Source organism: Mustela nigripes, chromosome 13, assembly GCF_022355385.1.
Source record: "Mustela nigripes isolate SB6536 chromosome 13, MUSNIG.SB6536, whole genome shotgun sequence".
Classification (NCBI taxonomy): Eukaryota; Metazoa; Chordata; class Mammalia; order Carnivora; family Mustelidae; genus Mustela; species Mustela nigripes.
In genome coordinates, this window is record NC_081569.1 from 8,985,062 (window position 1) to 9,000,021 (window position 14,960).

Sequence of the window (14,960 nt, forward strand, 5' to 3'; positions counted from 1 at the left end):
GCTGCTCACGTTCACAACCAACTGGGTCATGGGTCATAGGCTCAGCCAATAGGCAGAGGGAAAGCAAGCTTCGACCTGAGCATGGAGAAAGTCTGCTCTCAGACACCCTTGCAGAACCCTCCTTACCACTGTGTGATCCGGGGCAAGCTACTCAGGAAGGGAACCTTCCTCCTCCAGGCTGTCGTGAGGATAAAATAAGAACATATCTCTGACCTGCTTTGCACGATTGTGGGCACACGGTACGTCCTGAATTCATGTTCACTTTCGTAATCATTTTCTCACAAATGGAACGAGCTAGAACACGGCGCAGCCAGGTCCAAATAATGGTAAAATCCTGTACACGCCCCTCCAAAAAAAGGTAACATGGATTTTGAAAACATTGCAATTTTAATTTAGGAGCACAGAGACAATCCTACCCCTCGCCAAGGCAAAAACAAACAAATAAATAAATAAATAAGACTTGAATCCATAATTGTTTTACGACGCTAATTTCACTTTTATAGACATGTTGTGAGTTCTCCTTTCCAGAGTCTGGTATTGATTGTTCTTGTGTTGTTAACTCATAACCAGACCATATTTGAACACATAAACTTTAAGAGAGATAATAAAGAAAGTGACACACTCTTGCATGAGCTTTGTTTCTCCTGGTTGAGTGGAAGACTTAAACACTTAAGAGATCTGTGAAGTTATGTGACCCGCCGTTAAACCGGGATTGTGGTGATCTGGAGGTCACTGAGCTTCTGTTAAACAGCACTGCCCGGTCAGGTCACATCTGGACCATCTAGGGCCATTTTTAAGAGCACTATTACCGAACCGGAGCCCATCCAGTTAAATGGACCCAGTATAACAAGTGAACACATAACCATATTATGATTCTGATTCTAATTCCATTGTGGGGTGGGGTGGGTTCCCTACAACATCAGGAAGTCTCCAACACCTGCTGTGTGTTCCACGATTCAACTCAAGTCTGACACCATCTACCCGGAGAGAGTGTCAGATACCACAGATTAGGGACTTAGTCCCATGGACTGAGCCCCTATCACATGCCAACTGTAAGTCCTGATTGTTACCTATGCATCTGACCAATGGCTTCTAAATCAGAGGTTCCAAAGACCACCTGTTTGGGTTTGATTTATTTGCTAGAGTGGCCCTCAAGCCTCAGAGAAACATTGTACGGACTAGATCACCAATTTATTAGAAAAGGATGTAACACAGAAACAGCCAGATGGGAGAGAGGCTCTGGGCAAAGGGAAGCTTTGGAAAGAGAACAGTACTTCCATGGTCTTTGAACGTGCCCCTTCTTCCTGAATCCCCACATGTTCACCAACCTGGAAATTATCCAAACCCTGTCCTTTTGGGGTCTTTATAGAGGCTGCATTACATAGGCACGGTTGATTAAATAAACCACCAACCCTTGGCTATTAATTTGATCTCCAGCCTCCCTCCTCTCCCTGGAAGTCATGGGGTGGGACTGAAATTTCCAACCCTCAATCACCTGGTTGTTTCTCTCGGAAGCTAGCCCCCAACCTCCTGTGCCCTCCCAAAGTCACCTCATCAACAAAACAAGACACCTTTATGACTCTCATCGCTTAGGAAATTCCGAGGATTTTAGGAATTCTGTGCCAGAAATAGAGATGCAGATTGAATATATATTTTTTGGTTATAAATCACAATATCACATATGGTTCATGAAGAAGAGTGGAGGGGCCTGGGGAGCTCAACATGGAGGAAAAGAAGGCACAGGGGGTCTTGAATTCACTAAAAGATTGTCATATGCCAGGTGGATTTTCTGCTTGTGGGAGGACCCCCCAACAGAGGACATGCATGGAAATTGAAAAACAGATGGCGTGGTATAAGTGCCCGACAGTTCCGAAGTTAAGAGACCAGAGGTTGAATCCAGTTTCCTTCATTTCTAAGTAAGATTCCTTGAATTCACATTCTCTCCTGAGACCAGACGGGTGACTTAAATGTGTTAAAGTGATCCACTAAAAAGATAAGGAGAATGGTGGCAAGAAGACTAGAGTCTTTCCAACCCAGGTTTTTTCAACCTGCATTAGCCAAAAAATAGTAACAGTAAAATAAAAACAATTTTTTTAATTAAAAAAAAATCCTGGAACCAGTTTGATTGTATCTGTCTCTAGTTGTCATCCCTTAAGTAATCTTGGGCACGTTAGTTAATTTTGTTGATTTTTCTGGAATTGTTCTTCTGTAAAATGGGGCTATTAATAAGATCTGCCTTACCAAGATTGTGTGGGACTCAGGAGAAATAAGATATATAGAAATACTTGGTAAGAGTAAAGAGCCACATAATTGTTGGATATTATTTTTAGAAGTTTTCTAATTATTAGAACTGTCTGCAGAGTAGTTTGGGAGAGCTCCCTGTGTCTCGAGGGCTGGGTCGGGGGGCACGGGTAGGGTCTTGGTGCTGATTTACTCTGTTGTAAAGAAGATTCAGATATTGAATAGAGTAAATCCTAGAAACACGGAGATTCTGAGATGGTGAGATTTTCATGTAGGAGGCTTAATGCAAGTGCTAGAGAACAGTCCTTCTTAAAAAAAAAAAATATTCATTAACAAACCACAAAAGAGATTATGTAAGAGGCTAGGGGCTGCTCCATTAGGATTTTATAACAGGGGAGAGAGAGCAGGCTCAGCTCCTCAGTCAACAGGGCAAAGTGGGAATTTATAGCCAAGGAGCAGAATGGGGGAAATTTCTCAGAGGAAGCATGAGGGGCATGATGGGTAAAGGGCATTCCAGCTAAGCCAACTTAACAGGGTTCTTACTGAAGGCAGTTCAGGGTGACCAGACATCACCAAGGGAAAGTGGGGAGTAAGGAGACTGTTCAGATGTCCAGGTAGACCAGATGATCAGATATCAGGGATGGGGAATTCTGGCCAACCGAACTTTCCAGGATCCTTGCCAAAACCAGGCAATTGTAGAAACAAACACGGCAGCCCAGAAGTCAAGGCCTGGTAGGGAAGAGGAATTCAGAAAGCCTGCCTAGAGCTTTTGTCAGTCCTTGGGAAGGGAAGAAGGATTGGTCACACTGCAGTTACAACAGGGGCCTTGGCCTCGGGGAGTCTGGAGCAGGCAGGTTCCTGCAGAGTTTTCCCAATGGAGCAAGGAGGCCAGTCACTGGGTGAAGCCGCTCCCCTCAGCGAAGGGCCCCCAAGTTGGCTATGAGCCATCAGTAGCCAATAGTCCCAGCAGCTAGGGAATGAGAATCTGGATCCTGAATGAAGAGTCAGGGCAGCACAGCCCAACATCATTACTGTGTTACAGCATTATTACTGTAATATTTAATACTTGCATATCAATATCAATTGACATGCAATATTTAACAATATAGCAAATTAACATTTATTAACTGCCCTCTTTGTACCAAGATCTATGCTAACCCCTCTCATATATTTTTTCATCTTCGCACTGACCCTAGAAGGTGGTTATACTGGATGGACCTCTAGTTAGTACCTAATTACAGCATCAGAGAGGCTCAAACAGTCACACAAGCAAGCGTGCACACTGATCAGTAACGTGCAGAATCTGACACAGCAACTTCAGACCCCAGAGCCTGGGCTTGTCATCTAGCAGAAACCGTCATATCGCTCCAGGGCCTAGCAAGTTCCTGTTAAGTTTTACACAAAAGATAACCGATGGCCCTAACCCCCTGGGTGGGACTCATGCTCCCTGTTTCCCAGATGAGAAGACTTATGCTCAGAAGTCTCGGGTCCTCATCAAACAGGCTCCAGGTTGGATTCCAACCTAGGTTCGTCTGGCTCCAGGCCACCACGGGCTGTCCCATGAGACATGTTGGCTCTTCTACAAGATTTGTTGTCTCAAAAGGATCACATTTCATACCCAGAAAGCTACATATGGTGCAAGTCTGATGTTGCTCTCATGGCCCCAAGAGGGTTGAGGGAGTAGCAGAAAAGATCACGAAGGTGGCCTGAAGTGTGGTGGCCAAGCACTGCCGGAGGTCTGGCGGAGAGGTTTGGAGGAACTCATGAGCACAGAAGGGGAGACTCTCTTCTCCAGCTGTCCCTAGAAACTGAAGCCAGAGGCTGCAAAAGTCTACAATTCGTCTTCTGTGTATCACCATCACCACCTCTGAGCAACCGTCGGAGAGAAAGAGAGAAGAGTCTAAACCTCTCCCCTCCATCATCACAACAGAATTACATTCTCCCTGGGATTAAGAAAAGTGCCGGCCTCCCAAGACCCCGTCTCTAAGTGTGAGGGAAACAACTACCAGGTCCATCCCTTACTTGTGTGATCACAGCTCTCCTTGGGGATTTCAAGGTCACCTGCACCTTCCATCACATAACCTACAATGTAAGCCACTGAGGCTGTCAGAGGAAGGCAGAGAATCGAGAGATAACAGCCCCAGAAGGGTTTCCGTAACTCCTCTGGCCAATGGGCATGCAAAATTGTGCTGTGGACACCCCATTTCCTCCCTCATTTCCTGCTGACCTCACCTGGACCTTTTCTGGACTTAGTGGGGGGCGGTGGGGGAAGCTTCTGTCTTAGAGTGGGGAGCCACGGTTTCGATGCTAGCTCAGACGTGGAACCTTGATGTATTCCTCAACCTCTCTGGGCTGAGATGTTCACGTCCGTCAATGAGAGTAACAAGAGCACACTTGTGAAAGTGCCCGGGAACGGGGGATCCCTTCTAGTACACACTCAAAAACAAGACAAAACCAGAAGACAGCATGAGCCCTCTCCTCCCTCTCTCCTTCGGTCTCTCTGTCTCACTCAGATAATAAAAATCTAGGCTCCATCATCCCAGAAAAGAACAGGAGAGGTTTCAACACAAACCAAGCCATAGGATGGAGAAAAGAGCATGTAGTTAACATGCTAGCCAGCTGTATTCTTGTACAGTGCAACCTTTTCCAACCTTAGTTAAATGTCCAGGGAATTTTTCATTTTATTTCATGAAATCAAACATGAGGCATTTTTAATGGGTTAGGCCCTGGGACAAGAAGGCAAACAAAGACATCCCCTCAAAGGGCTCACCCAAGAACCGTTCAGTACTCATGCCTCTGTCCGTTTCAATCATTTGATGGAACCCAGGGAGTGTCAAAACATTCATATCCTTCCCCAGAATTTTTTATATGATCACCTTTCTCACTCTTCATTGAAAGCAAGCCAATTAAAAAAAATTTAGAGTATTTTCGGGCTCTCCTGTCCATATGGTACTTGCATTTCCAGAAGAGCCACGCTGTCATGGCTGCCTAGCGAATGGAGCACGCAGTTGTGAATGACTTGGTTGAAAGCGTCTCTCTAGGGACTGGATTTGGTCCCTTAGCAGGCACGTGGGCACCTTACTTGGTGCCCCCATTTGTGGGAAAGAACAGAGATGTGTGTTATGTCCTAGAAGGACCTTTTCACATTTGGTCTGACTGAAGCAGACATCAGTGGTTACTCCAACCATCGATCCTACTGAGAATTTGAGGAAATTGTGTTCCCATGGCCCCCAAATGAGGGAAAACCAATTAAAGCACAAATCATTATTACATTCTGAATATGGGCCAAGTTGGGTCTCCTGAAACCGATTAACCTATTAACTACATGTACTAGAAATTTACCGTCACATGGTCTCTCAGGAAAGTCGGTCTGTGCTGGAAGCTGGGGGACAAGGGAAGTCAACAAGGCCCTAGGAAGAGTCCTGTAGGTGGAAAAGGTTTGCAAGCTCTGGGAGAGAGAGGCAAATGGAGACAAGACACACTGCTGGATCTTCATATAAGACCCACGCTATTTAAAACAAACAAACAAACATGGAAGAGGAAGGCAAATGGTGGGGGGTGCGGGGAGGAAAAGAAAGGATAAAGTGGGAGAGAAATGGGAGAGGTACATACTGAGTTCCTACTAGACGTCAGCCCCAATGCTTTCTACTTGTGCTCTGCTCTGTACTGTCAGGCCCTTTTACAGAAAACTGACTCCATGGAATTTAAGTTGTTTCCCAAGTTCACGTAAAGCAGAAAGTAGCTGGTCTCGAGTCATCTCCTAAATTTTCAGTTTGACCATTCAGAGACAGAGCCTCCTAACGTTCATTTTTATAGAACGTATCATGTCTTGCATTTGCCTATAAGATGGGGCTGATCCTAAGACATCTCAACTGCCTTATCCCACATCCTATGCCAATTGGGTATTTTTGGTTGGTTTGTGGGGTTTTATTTAGAGAGAGAAAGGGAGAGAGCATGAGCAGGGGTGGGGGAGGGCACAGGGAGAAGGAGAGAGAGAATCCTCCAATAGACTCCTTGCTAAGCCCAGAGCCCATCATGGGGCTCGATCCCAGGACCCTGAGATCATGACCTGAGCCAAAATCAAGAGTCGGATGCTCAACTGACTGAGTCATCCAGGCATCCTCCATGCCAACTGGTTCTTTAGAACCAGTAGAAGATCTGGAAGAATCTTCTTTGGGACTCGTCAATATGAAAGAGAATGAGACTGTCAGATTGGCCCCTGGAGGAACCTGAGCTTCTGGCCCAGATGCTGGTCCTTGAGATGCAATCAGGAGCAGCCCAGTGGTCTATTGCTAGAAGGGACCATGCTCTTGTGAACTTGCAACCCAGTGGAGGTGAGTGACAATTTGACCGAAGTGAGTACTGAGCGCTATAAAACATGCAAGAGGGGAGCTGGGTGGGAGAATAGTGTAAACCTCTCGAGACTGATCAAGGATACCTGGGGAAAAAGATCTGGGCAGAGGAAACAGCACACCTGGAGGGGGAATGTGCTTGGCACAAAGAAAATCAGGAAAGCCAACGTGTCCAGACATCATGAATAAAGGGGAGATATTTGGGGCCCTGCCTACCTCTTCAAACTGGCTATATGAGCAGCAGACTTATTCCTCTGGGCAGTTTGCTGAATTGTTTCCCAGCCTGTCATGTTTCCCAGTTCAGCATGGCCATGGCCTAAGCTGTAGACAGTGTGCTGTGCGCGTCTGCCTTCCATATGCCTGGTCCCCATCACCACCTAACACCTTTCAGGTTCTTTCCCTTCTGCCAGCTAGAGGAAGTCAAGCCCAGGGACCTTGGAAGACAGGTGTTAAAGACGATGGAGCCACAAGACAGAGGGAGCGTGGCTGACGGAGGCCCACCACTCTGAGTGATGAAGACATTATAGGTCTTCAGTTAGGTGAACAGACAGAGTTGACCCACACACTTCCTTCAAATTCTGCAGTGCTTAGTGAAGCTACATTAACACAGCCTTACATATGTCACCAAATTCACTTGAAAGAAGTGTTGGTCATGCAACTTTCCATGTGCTAGGCAAGGCAAGAGACACCGAAGATGCAGAAATGTGCATATCAAAATTCCTGTCCTTGGAGGTCTCAGGGTAAGAGTCACAAAATATGAAGACAAGGAATTACACAACAGAGTGTGTGTGTGTGTGTATGTGTGTGTGTGTGTGATAATCTCTATAATTGGGAAATAGAAAAAATAGTATGATGAGAGCACAAACAATAACTACAAAAATGTAGTTATGGACTCTGCCTGGGAGCTCAAGGAAGTCTTCACAGAGGAGGTGACATTTGATTCGGGTTTTGAAGTATGAGTAAGAGTTTTCTAGGTGGGGAAGGAAAGGCGGGGCAATTCAGTGGGAGGAAATAGCACATACAATGAATCAGAAACCTATATTCTTTAAACATCAGGGAATCCATGCAGAACTGTGTCATATATATAGTTCGTGTTTAATCTGCATAATCATCTGTTAAGCCTCTAGATAACAGGAGATGCCTTTAATCTCCTTTGTGTTGCTCAAGTTGTATGCATAAGAAGGAAGAAGAGAGAGTCAGAGAGGAAGAGAAGAAGAAAGAGACGGAGGGAGGAAGGCTGTATGACACGATGCAGATGGCTGCAGACCACACACCCACCTTAGTCACCCAGGGTTGTTCTCGCTGCTGAGAAAGAACATCCGGGTTCACGTGAGTTTTATTTACCCTGTGTCTGTGTTCATTTCACACCATCTGACAGCTGTTTGAGGCCATTTAACTCACTACCGGAAGCATGATCAGGCCTGAAGTGAAAGCTGTAAATAGTGCACATTGCGTAGTAAAGTTAGATTTAATGCACAGTGTGTTTTATTAATGTTGCAACATTTACTGTGTATTTAGAGTTGTCATTGATTTTTATTAAAAAGGGCACTTTTATTACATGCACATGATGCCAGCAAAATAAAAACCTACCCCCCATATTCTGCCAGAGCAAATTTGGGTTAATTTGCTGTAAGTGCCCATGAAAGGCCTGGCTAGATTTGGCTGAATTGGATTATCCTTCCCAGTGAAAACTCATCCACACACCTCTGCATGAAGCACAGAAAGGGAAACCGATAGCATCCTCACCTGGACCAGAACGAATGCCAAAGAAGCAGAGAGACACTTTGTATCATTTTTGACCGTAAAACTAATGGCAAAATGACTCCAGCTGCAAGTCAGCTCATATGTCAAGGATATAAGATTGACCATCTTTGGGATGCTGTCATTTTATTTATTTCCCAACTTTGCACCTACGATGAACAGCCCAAGCCTGAAATTTCACCGTAGAATTTCCTGCTGCTACTCTTGTCTTCAATTTCTCTGCCATCTTTTTCCCGGACCCACAAAACCATTTCTGTGATTTGGAGATAATAGAGTATACTACCCAATATGGTAGCTACTCGCCTCATGTGGCTATTTAAATTTAATTACGAATTTCCTAAATTAAAAATTCAGTTCCTCAGCCACGTTAACCACATTTCAAGTGCCAAAGAGCCACATATGGCTAATGGCTACCATATTGGACAATGTAAATACAGAGCGTTTCCATCATTATAGAAAGTACTATTGGACAGCACAGCTCCACATCATAGAAATAAGTGACCATCTTGCTTGTATGACATGTCCTGCATCCTCCCATTTTTTTTCCCTTTCCAGAACCCATTTCTATAATGGGTCCGCCTCCCTGGCATTATGTCTGAGTTCTCTGGCCTCTTCCCCTGGTTCTAGTCCCTTCCAGTTTCCAATTCACAACCTCCAACTCCGGCCTCATTCCTGCCTGCACTTGCAGACTTTCATGCACATTCTTCCATGTATTCAAGATTTGCTGAGTAGCAAGTAAGTATAAGGCACTTGTTTGCCAGATGCTAGGGGTGCAGAAAGAGGGTTTCATTCCTTATCCTCAAGAGCATCCCAACCAAGCAGAGTATTAACTATAACCCTCAGTTGTTGAACAAGAACTCACAAATCTGATTGTAGTATTTCCCTGCTTAAACACCTTCAAGAGATCACCATGGTTAAAATATTTGCTGCAATTATCCAACCTGCACACACACTTCCCAAGACTAAGCTTTTGCACGTTGTAAAAGGAATAGAAAGGAGCTGACCTACTTCACTTTCCATTAGGAACAACGTTTCCTTTCAACTCTGATAAGCCAACACGTTTGAGAAATATATTTTCCTCCCGATGAACGACTGGACACCATAAGACATAGCTTGGAAGGAAGAGGCATGAGGTTTTTCCCAGGGAGGACTCAGGAACAGTGGGGAAGGCAGCCCCAAAGGTGGTTTGAGTCAGTGGCTCCTCAGAAGGATGCTGAGGTTCTCCTGTTAGTTTACACCCCATTAGGCCACCATTAGTCACTGCCACAGACCACTTCTGGAGGACGAGTCAGCTCAGGCCAACAAATGAGACTTCTCTAAGTTCCTCAATATGGCGATGGCTGTTGTAACTGTTATGTGCGTCGTGTGAGACATATGGTTGCCCTTGCTTCTCCTCGGCATTTTGGAAAGATGGACAAAGAGAGGAAGTAATGCCCTCCACATGAGAACGACCTCAGCAAAGCCAGGCTCTGTTGCTCCCAGCCTCACTCAGTGATCTACAGGACTGTCCACCCCAGAAGGGTCAACCAGTTGACTGCTTTCTCTCCACCCAGGAGAAAAATCTGGAAGAAATCTGCTGGGCAGCCTCTATGCCTCAAGCCCCCTGGACAGCCTGGCACCTTGACTGGTGGCCATCCAGACCATCCTTCCATAAGTTATGACATGCTTCCTGTGTACTCGCATCAACTCGGATCTCTGAGAGACACCTCTTCTTTTTCCACTTTACGTCTAGAATAAGAGCCACCCAGAAGCCTTTTCCTCCACCTTGCCCTGTGTATAGGATGCCTAGGGGACTAAGGCCAGCTGACCATGGACCTCAGCAGCAGGACTGCATAGTGGTTAAGTGTGTGCCTCTGAAGCCAGGTAGCTTGGTTCTGGATCATAAGTCCACTATTAACTGGCTGTGGGGATCTGGGCAAGTTGATTCTCCTCCAATCTTTGATTTTCTTATCAGTAAAGTGGGAGTACATGTGCTAAGTCCACAGGGCAGTTGGGAGGACTCAATGAAATAACCCCACTAATAATCAGACACAAAACACCATAACTCCTGGGATGTACTCGGTAATGGTTCACGACTTCTTTTATTGGATCAGAATTTGTTCCTCTGTTAGGCTCAGAGCAATATAGACAGCCAGGTCTTGGAGGGCAGGGACCTCTGTCTGTCCAAGTTTCCCCAGTTTCTACCTTTCATAGGGGACATAGCAGTGACAAGTTGGCCCACTGCCAGGACAGAACTGCAAGCCCTGCTTAAGACTTCAGGAGAGCCTGGCTAGAAGGATGGTCAGAAGGAGTGGGCAGAGCTGCTAGGGAGCTTCCCATCATCTGTTTGCTACTATCACATGAGCTTGAAGGCTCTCACTCATCTGAGACCAAATCTGAGCAGTTTCTTCATGGCAGGACCAGAGGCATAACCCAAAGAGAAGCAGTTCTACACCCAAGACCCCACCTTCACTGTGGATTCTCATCATTTCCCTGTTCCTACATGGAGGGCTCCAGGAGCTATGGTTTTTTGATCTCTTCTTCTCGGGAATGCTGAGGATGCCAGGAGTTGAGTGAAGTCATCTCTCCAAAGCCAACATCTCTCTTTGGTAACTTGAAGCTTGGGTGTCTCCAGTGCATTACAAGAAAGGAATAGCTAAATTAATGCCATGACAAAAGCATAATGACATACTTACACTCATGGTCTGTCTCTGTCATTTGACCTACATATTATCCTTAAGACAGGTGAAAAGCTTCCAGTTGGCCATGGTCAAAACTTGAAACTCCCCCAGAAAAACAGTCTTTCCACAGTGACTTGTTAGAGCAGAATGACTTTCCATGGAAGCCAGTACAGAAATGCTGGGACTCAGAAAGTCCTAGGGAAGTCCTAAGTAAGTTTGAGAATAGCTGGCCAAGTCATATATTTGAGGTAGGGTATTCTCTTTATCCCACTCAGTCCTCTGGATGTCACTGTCCCCCAAGTTGCTTTGCCCCCTGACAGTTGGACTTAACTGAAGCCTCACTTCCCTTCTCTGAACTGGTCACAGTCTTGTTCCAAACAGAAAAATCATGCAGTAGACACAAGGGAGAGTTAGTGTCTGGGGACTTAAGGGTCAAGCTTAAACCCTATCCCGCAGTGTTGCTTTTCCAGGTGCATTCTCCTTGGTGCTCTCTATTCCAAACTCCTTTCCCTGTGGTCTGCAGTTAAGTCATGATTTTCCAGAACTCTGAACCTTTGCACATAAGATACCTCTACTGCAATCCCTATATTTGTCTCCTGGACAACCTATTCTCCCTCAAGTCCTAGTCCAAATGTCCTTTCCTCTGTAAAGCCCCACCGTGACCCTCTGAGTCAGAATTGATGCTCCTACGACCTTTCTGACAGTCTTAACCCAACTTTAGGATTTTAAAAAAAGATTTTATTTATTTATTTGACAGAGAGAGATCACAAGTAGGTAGAGAGGTAGGCAGAGAGAGGGGGAAACAGGCTCCCTGCTGAGCAGATAGCCTGATGCAGGGCTCAATCCCAGGACTATGAGATCATGACCTGAGCCAAAGGCAGAGGCTTAACTCACTGAGCCACCTAGGTGCCCTATAATTTTTTAAAATTGTCTTTGATTTGTAACTCCCTTAAAACTTTGATAAAGGAAGTGGACCCTCCTCAGAAAAATGCTCAAAACCATAAATCATTCTCTAAATAATTTTACTTAGGGCTCTCCTGAGTTCATTGGGCCAATTACAAATTTGCCTTATTTTTTCAGGCACTTGCTATATCCCTAACATCTGCACCAGGCAGAATACGCTGGCTAATCAGATCTGCCCCGAGGCAAATATGCCTACCAAAGCTGCTACTGTTAAAAAGTGGTAAGTAGAGGTAATCAGACAGCTGGCCATGGTGAGACAAGAAACGTCAGAGACCACTTAGGTAGTTCTCCCCGCACACTCAGAAACCCTTTGTCAGGTGTTTATACTCACACTTCTGACACCAAATGTGTAAGAACTCTTGACAATTCCCCCACCAAACCAGAATTGGTTAGTATCCTACAATTCCATTCAATTCCAACCTAACTACCTGGAGTTAGTAAAGACTCCACAGGTCTGAGGACTCGATCCCACAAGCCTGCACCCACGTCAGATGCCAGCCACAAATATCAGATCCCTGGATTACCCACACATCTTTCTGACTTGGCTACAAAATCTGGGGGTTCCCAAAACCTCCCTTTCACATTTGCTTGAATAGTTCACAAAACTCTGGAAAACACTTATTGAAACCTGTTTATTATAAAGCATATGAGTTAACGGCCAGGTGAAGAGGTACATAGGATGAGGTCCAGAAGGGTCCTGACCACAGGAGCTTCTGCCTTCCTGGAGTTAGGGTGTGTTATCCTCTCAGCATGTGGATTTGTTCTCCAACTTGGAAGCTCTTTGAACCTATTGTTTAGGGAATTTTATTCAAGTTTCTTTATATATGCATGATGGAATAAATTATTGGCTATTACTGATTAGCTTAATCTCCAGCCCCTTTCCCCTTCTAGGAGGTTGGGAGGTGAGGCTGAAAGTTCCAAGCTTCTAATCAAAGCTTAATATTTCTGACTACTAGTCCCCATCCTGAAGCTGTCTAAGGACCCACTACCTCTTCAGAACAAAAAGGATTTCTGTCACCCTTATCACTCAAAACCTTCCCAGGACTTAGAAGCTTGGTGCCAGGAACCGGGGACAAAGACCAAATATCACTCTTATTATACCATACCTTCCCTGGGGACCTGTTTCCTGTTTCCATAGTGGAACTATTTCCCTGGCTCCCCAGATTGATTAGAAACTGCCCGTGTCCAGAGACAGCTGTCAGAAGAGGGGCACAAAGAGCTGTTTCAGTATCTCGTGCCATTCTTGTGGGCTTCAAAAGTTTTGAAAACTGCAGAGGGTTGTACAAGAGTACAATGACTCTGTTGATGGAGAATGAGAGTGAATTTGGTGATGGCTGCATCACTGTATCCCTTCAGGGCTCAGAGAGCCAACCATCTAATCCAGGCACACTAGACCCCATACCAGATGCTCCCTGTGCCCTGTCCCCCTGTCCAGGAATGTGTTCTCCCCCCTGGGATGCAAGTTTCATCCCTTCTGGCTGGAATCCAGTGATCCTGACTCATCATCCATTCATCTTTTAGGGTCCGCAGACCATTATGCTAGAAAGAGGGGAAGGGCAGGTGGAGGCTGAGAAACTCCTTCTATCTCCCATCTGGACCATCCTTCCATGGGGGCTTGGCTCCCATTCACACCCCCAGATGAACGCCGGAACTCACACTCAGAGGGAAGAAGGGATTTGCTCTCTTGTTTCAAATGCTTTGCTGGTTGTGTTTATTGGCCCATTAATTATCTGTCTGTGTCTTTTAACAGTCTCAGTCCTGGAAAAAAGCTGCAGACAATGATTCCAATGTGACTTTTCAGGGTGATGGAAATTACAAAGTTGTCCAGCCTGGGAAAGCATCAGGCAGTGTAACAAGGTTCTAATGTAAAGCACAGGGCAATTAGCAGGGAGATTTACCTCCCTGTCTTAAAAGCATTTTTATTACTTAATCAATCACAAGCAATTTCTAAACAAGGCTGGGGTTTTACAAGGAGCCATAAATCTTTCCCGTTTGCTTCCAGGAGAATGAGCAGGAAAAACAGACATGACATTCCAGAAGGGACATTTTATCAATTAAAACAAAAGTGGAAACCAAGTCACTTGGGAAACAAAAAGTGGACAGGAGGGAGTCACAGGGTCATAGACGGTCCGGGGAAAGGGCTGATGTCTGATCTTGACCACAGGTCCAAGTTCAACTTCTCTTGAAGAGGAAAGAGAAACAAGGAACACAAAATGAAAGAAGCCCCAAGAGTTAGCCTCGCAGATTTTCTGCATTTTGTTTCATGGCAGGTGGCTTCCCAGCAATAGCCTTTCTCTTGGCCTCAGTTTCTTTCCCTGCAAAGTTTGGAACTCAGGTTGGATTACATCCCAGCGTTTCTCAGTCCTGACAGCATGTCAGAATCACCAGGAGAGCATTTTAAGAACATCATCCCGGGTTCCTTCCCAGACCAATGAAATTGGACTACCTGAAGCTGAAACTCAGTTGTCTTTGATCTCCTCTAGTTCCAGCTTAAACATCCATGCAGAGAATCATATTTTGAAAATTAAATGTGTCACGTCTGCACAGCATTGGGCTCAGCAATTCCAAGATGGAGACATTCAGTGGTGTTCTGTCTTTCTTTCCCTCCATGAGCTCTTCCTGAGCTCCTCGACCTAACACATCCTGGGTGGGAGCATGAGCATGTGGGTCTCATCGCCCCTTCATAATGCTTCTGCAGGACATGCCTCGCCAGTTCTCACCTAGACCGGAGACGAGGTTCTTGGAGACTTGGCTGGCAGGTGCACAGGTTGGGAACTGCTGTCCACAGACACACAGTTAACACCTATTAGTGCTGTTGAATGACTGTTTCCTGCTTCTCAAGACTTGTGAAGAGAGTGCAGAGTGACAATTATTCCCTTCCAGGATTGGACTGGGCAGAGGGGGCGCCCACAACCTTAGTACTTCAACTGGCTGCACTGTCAGCAAACGCAGTGAAGACCAGGTGGGGTGGCTTCAGGAGCCA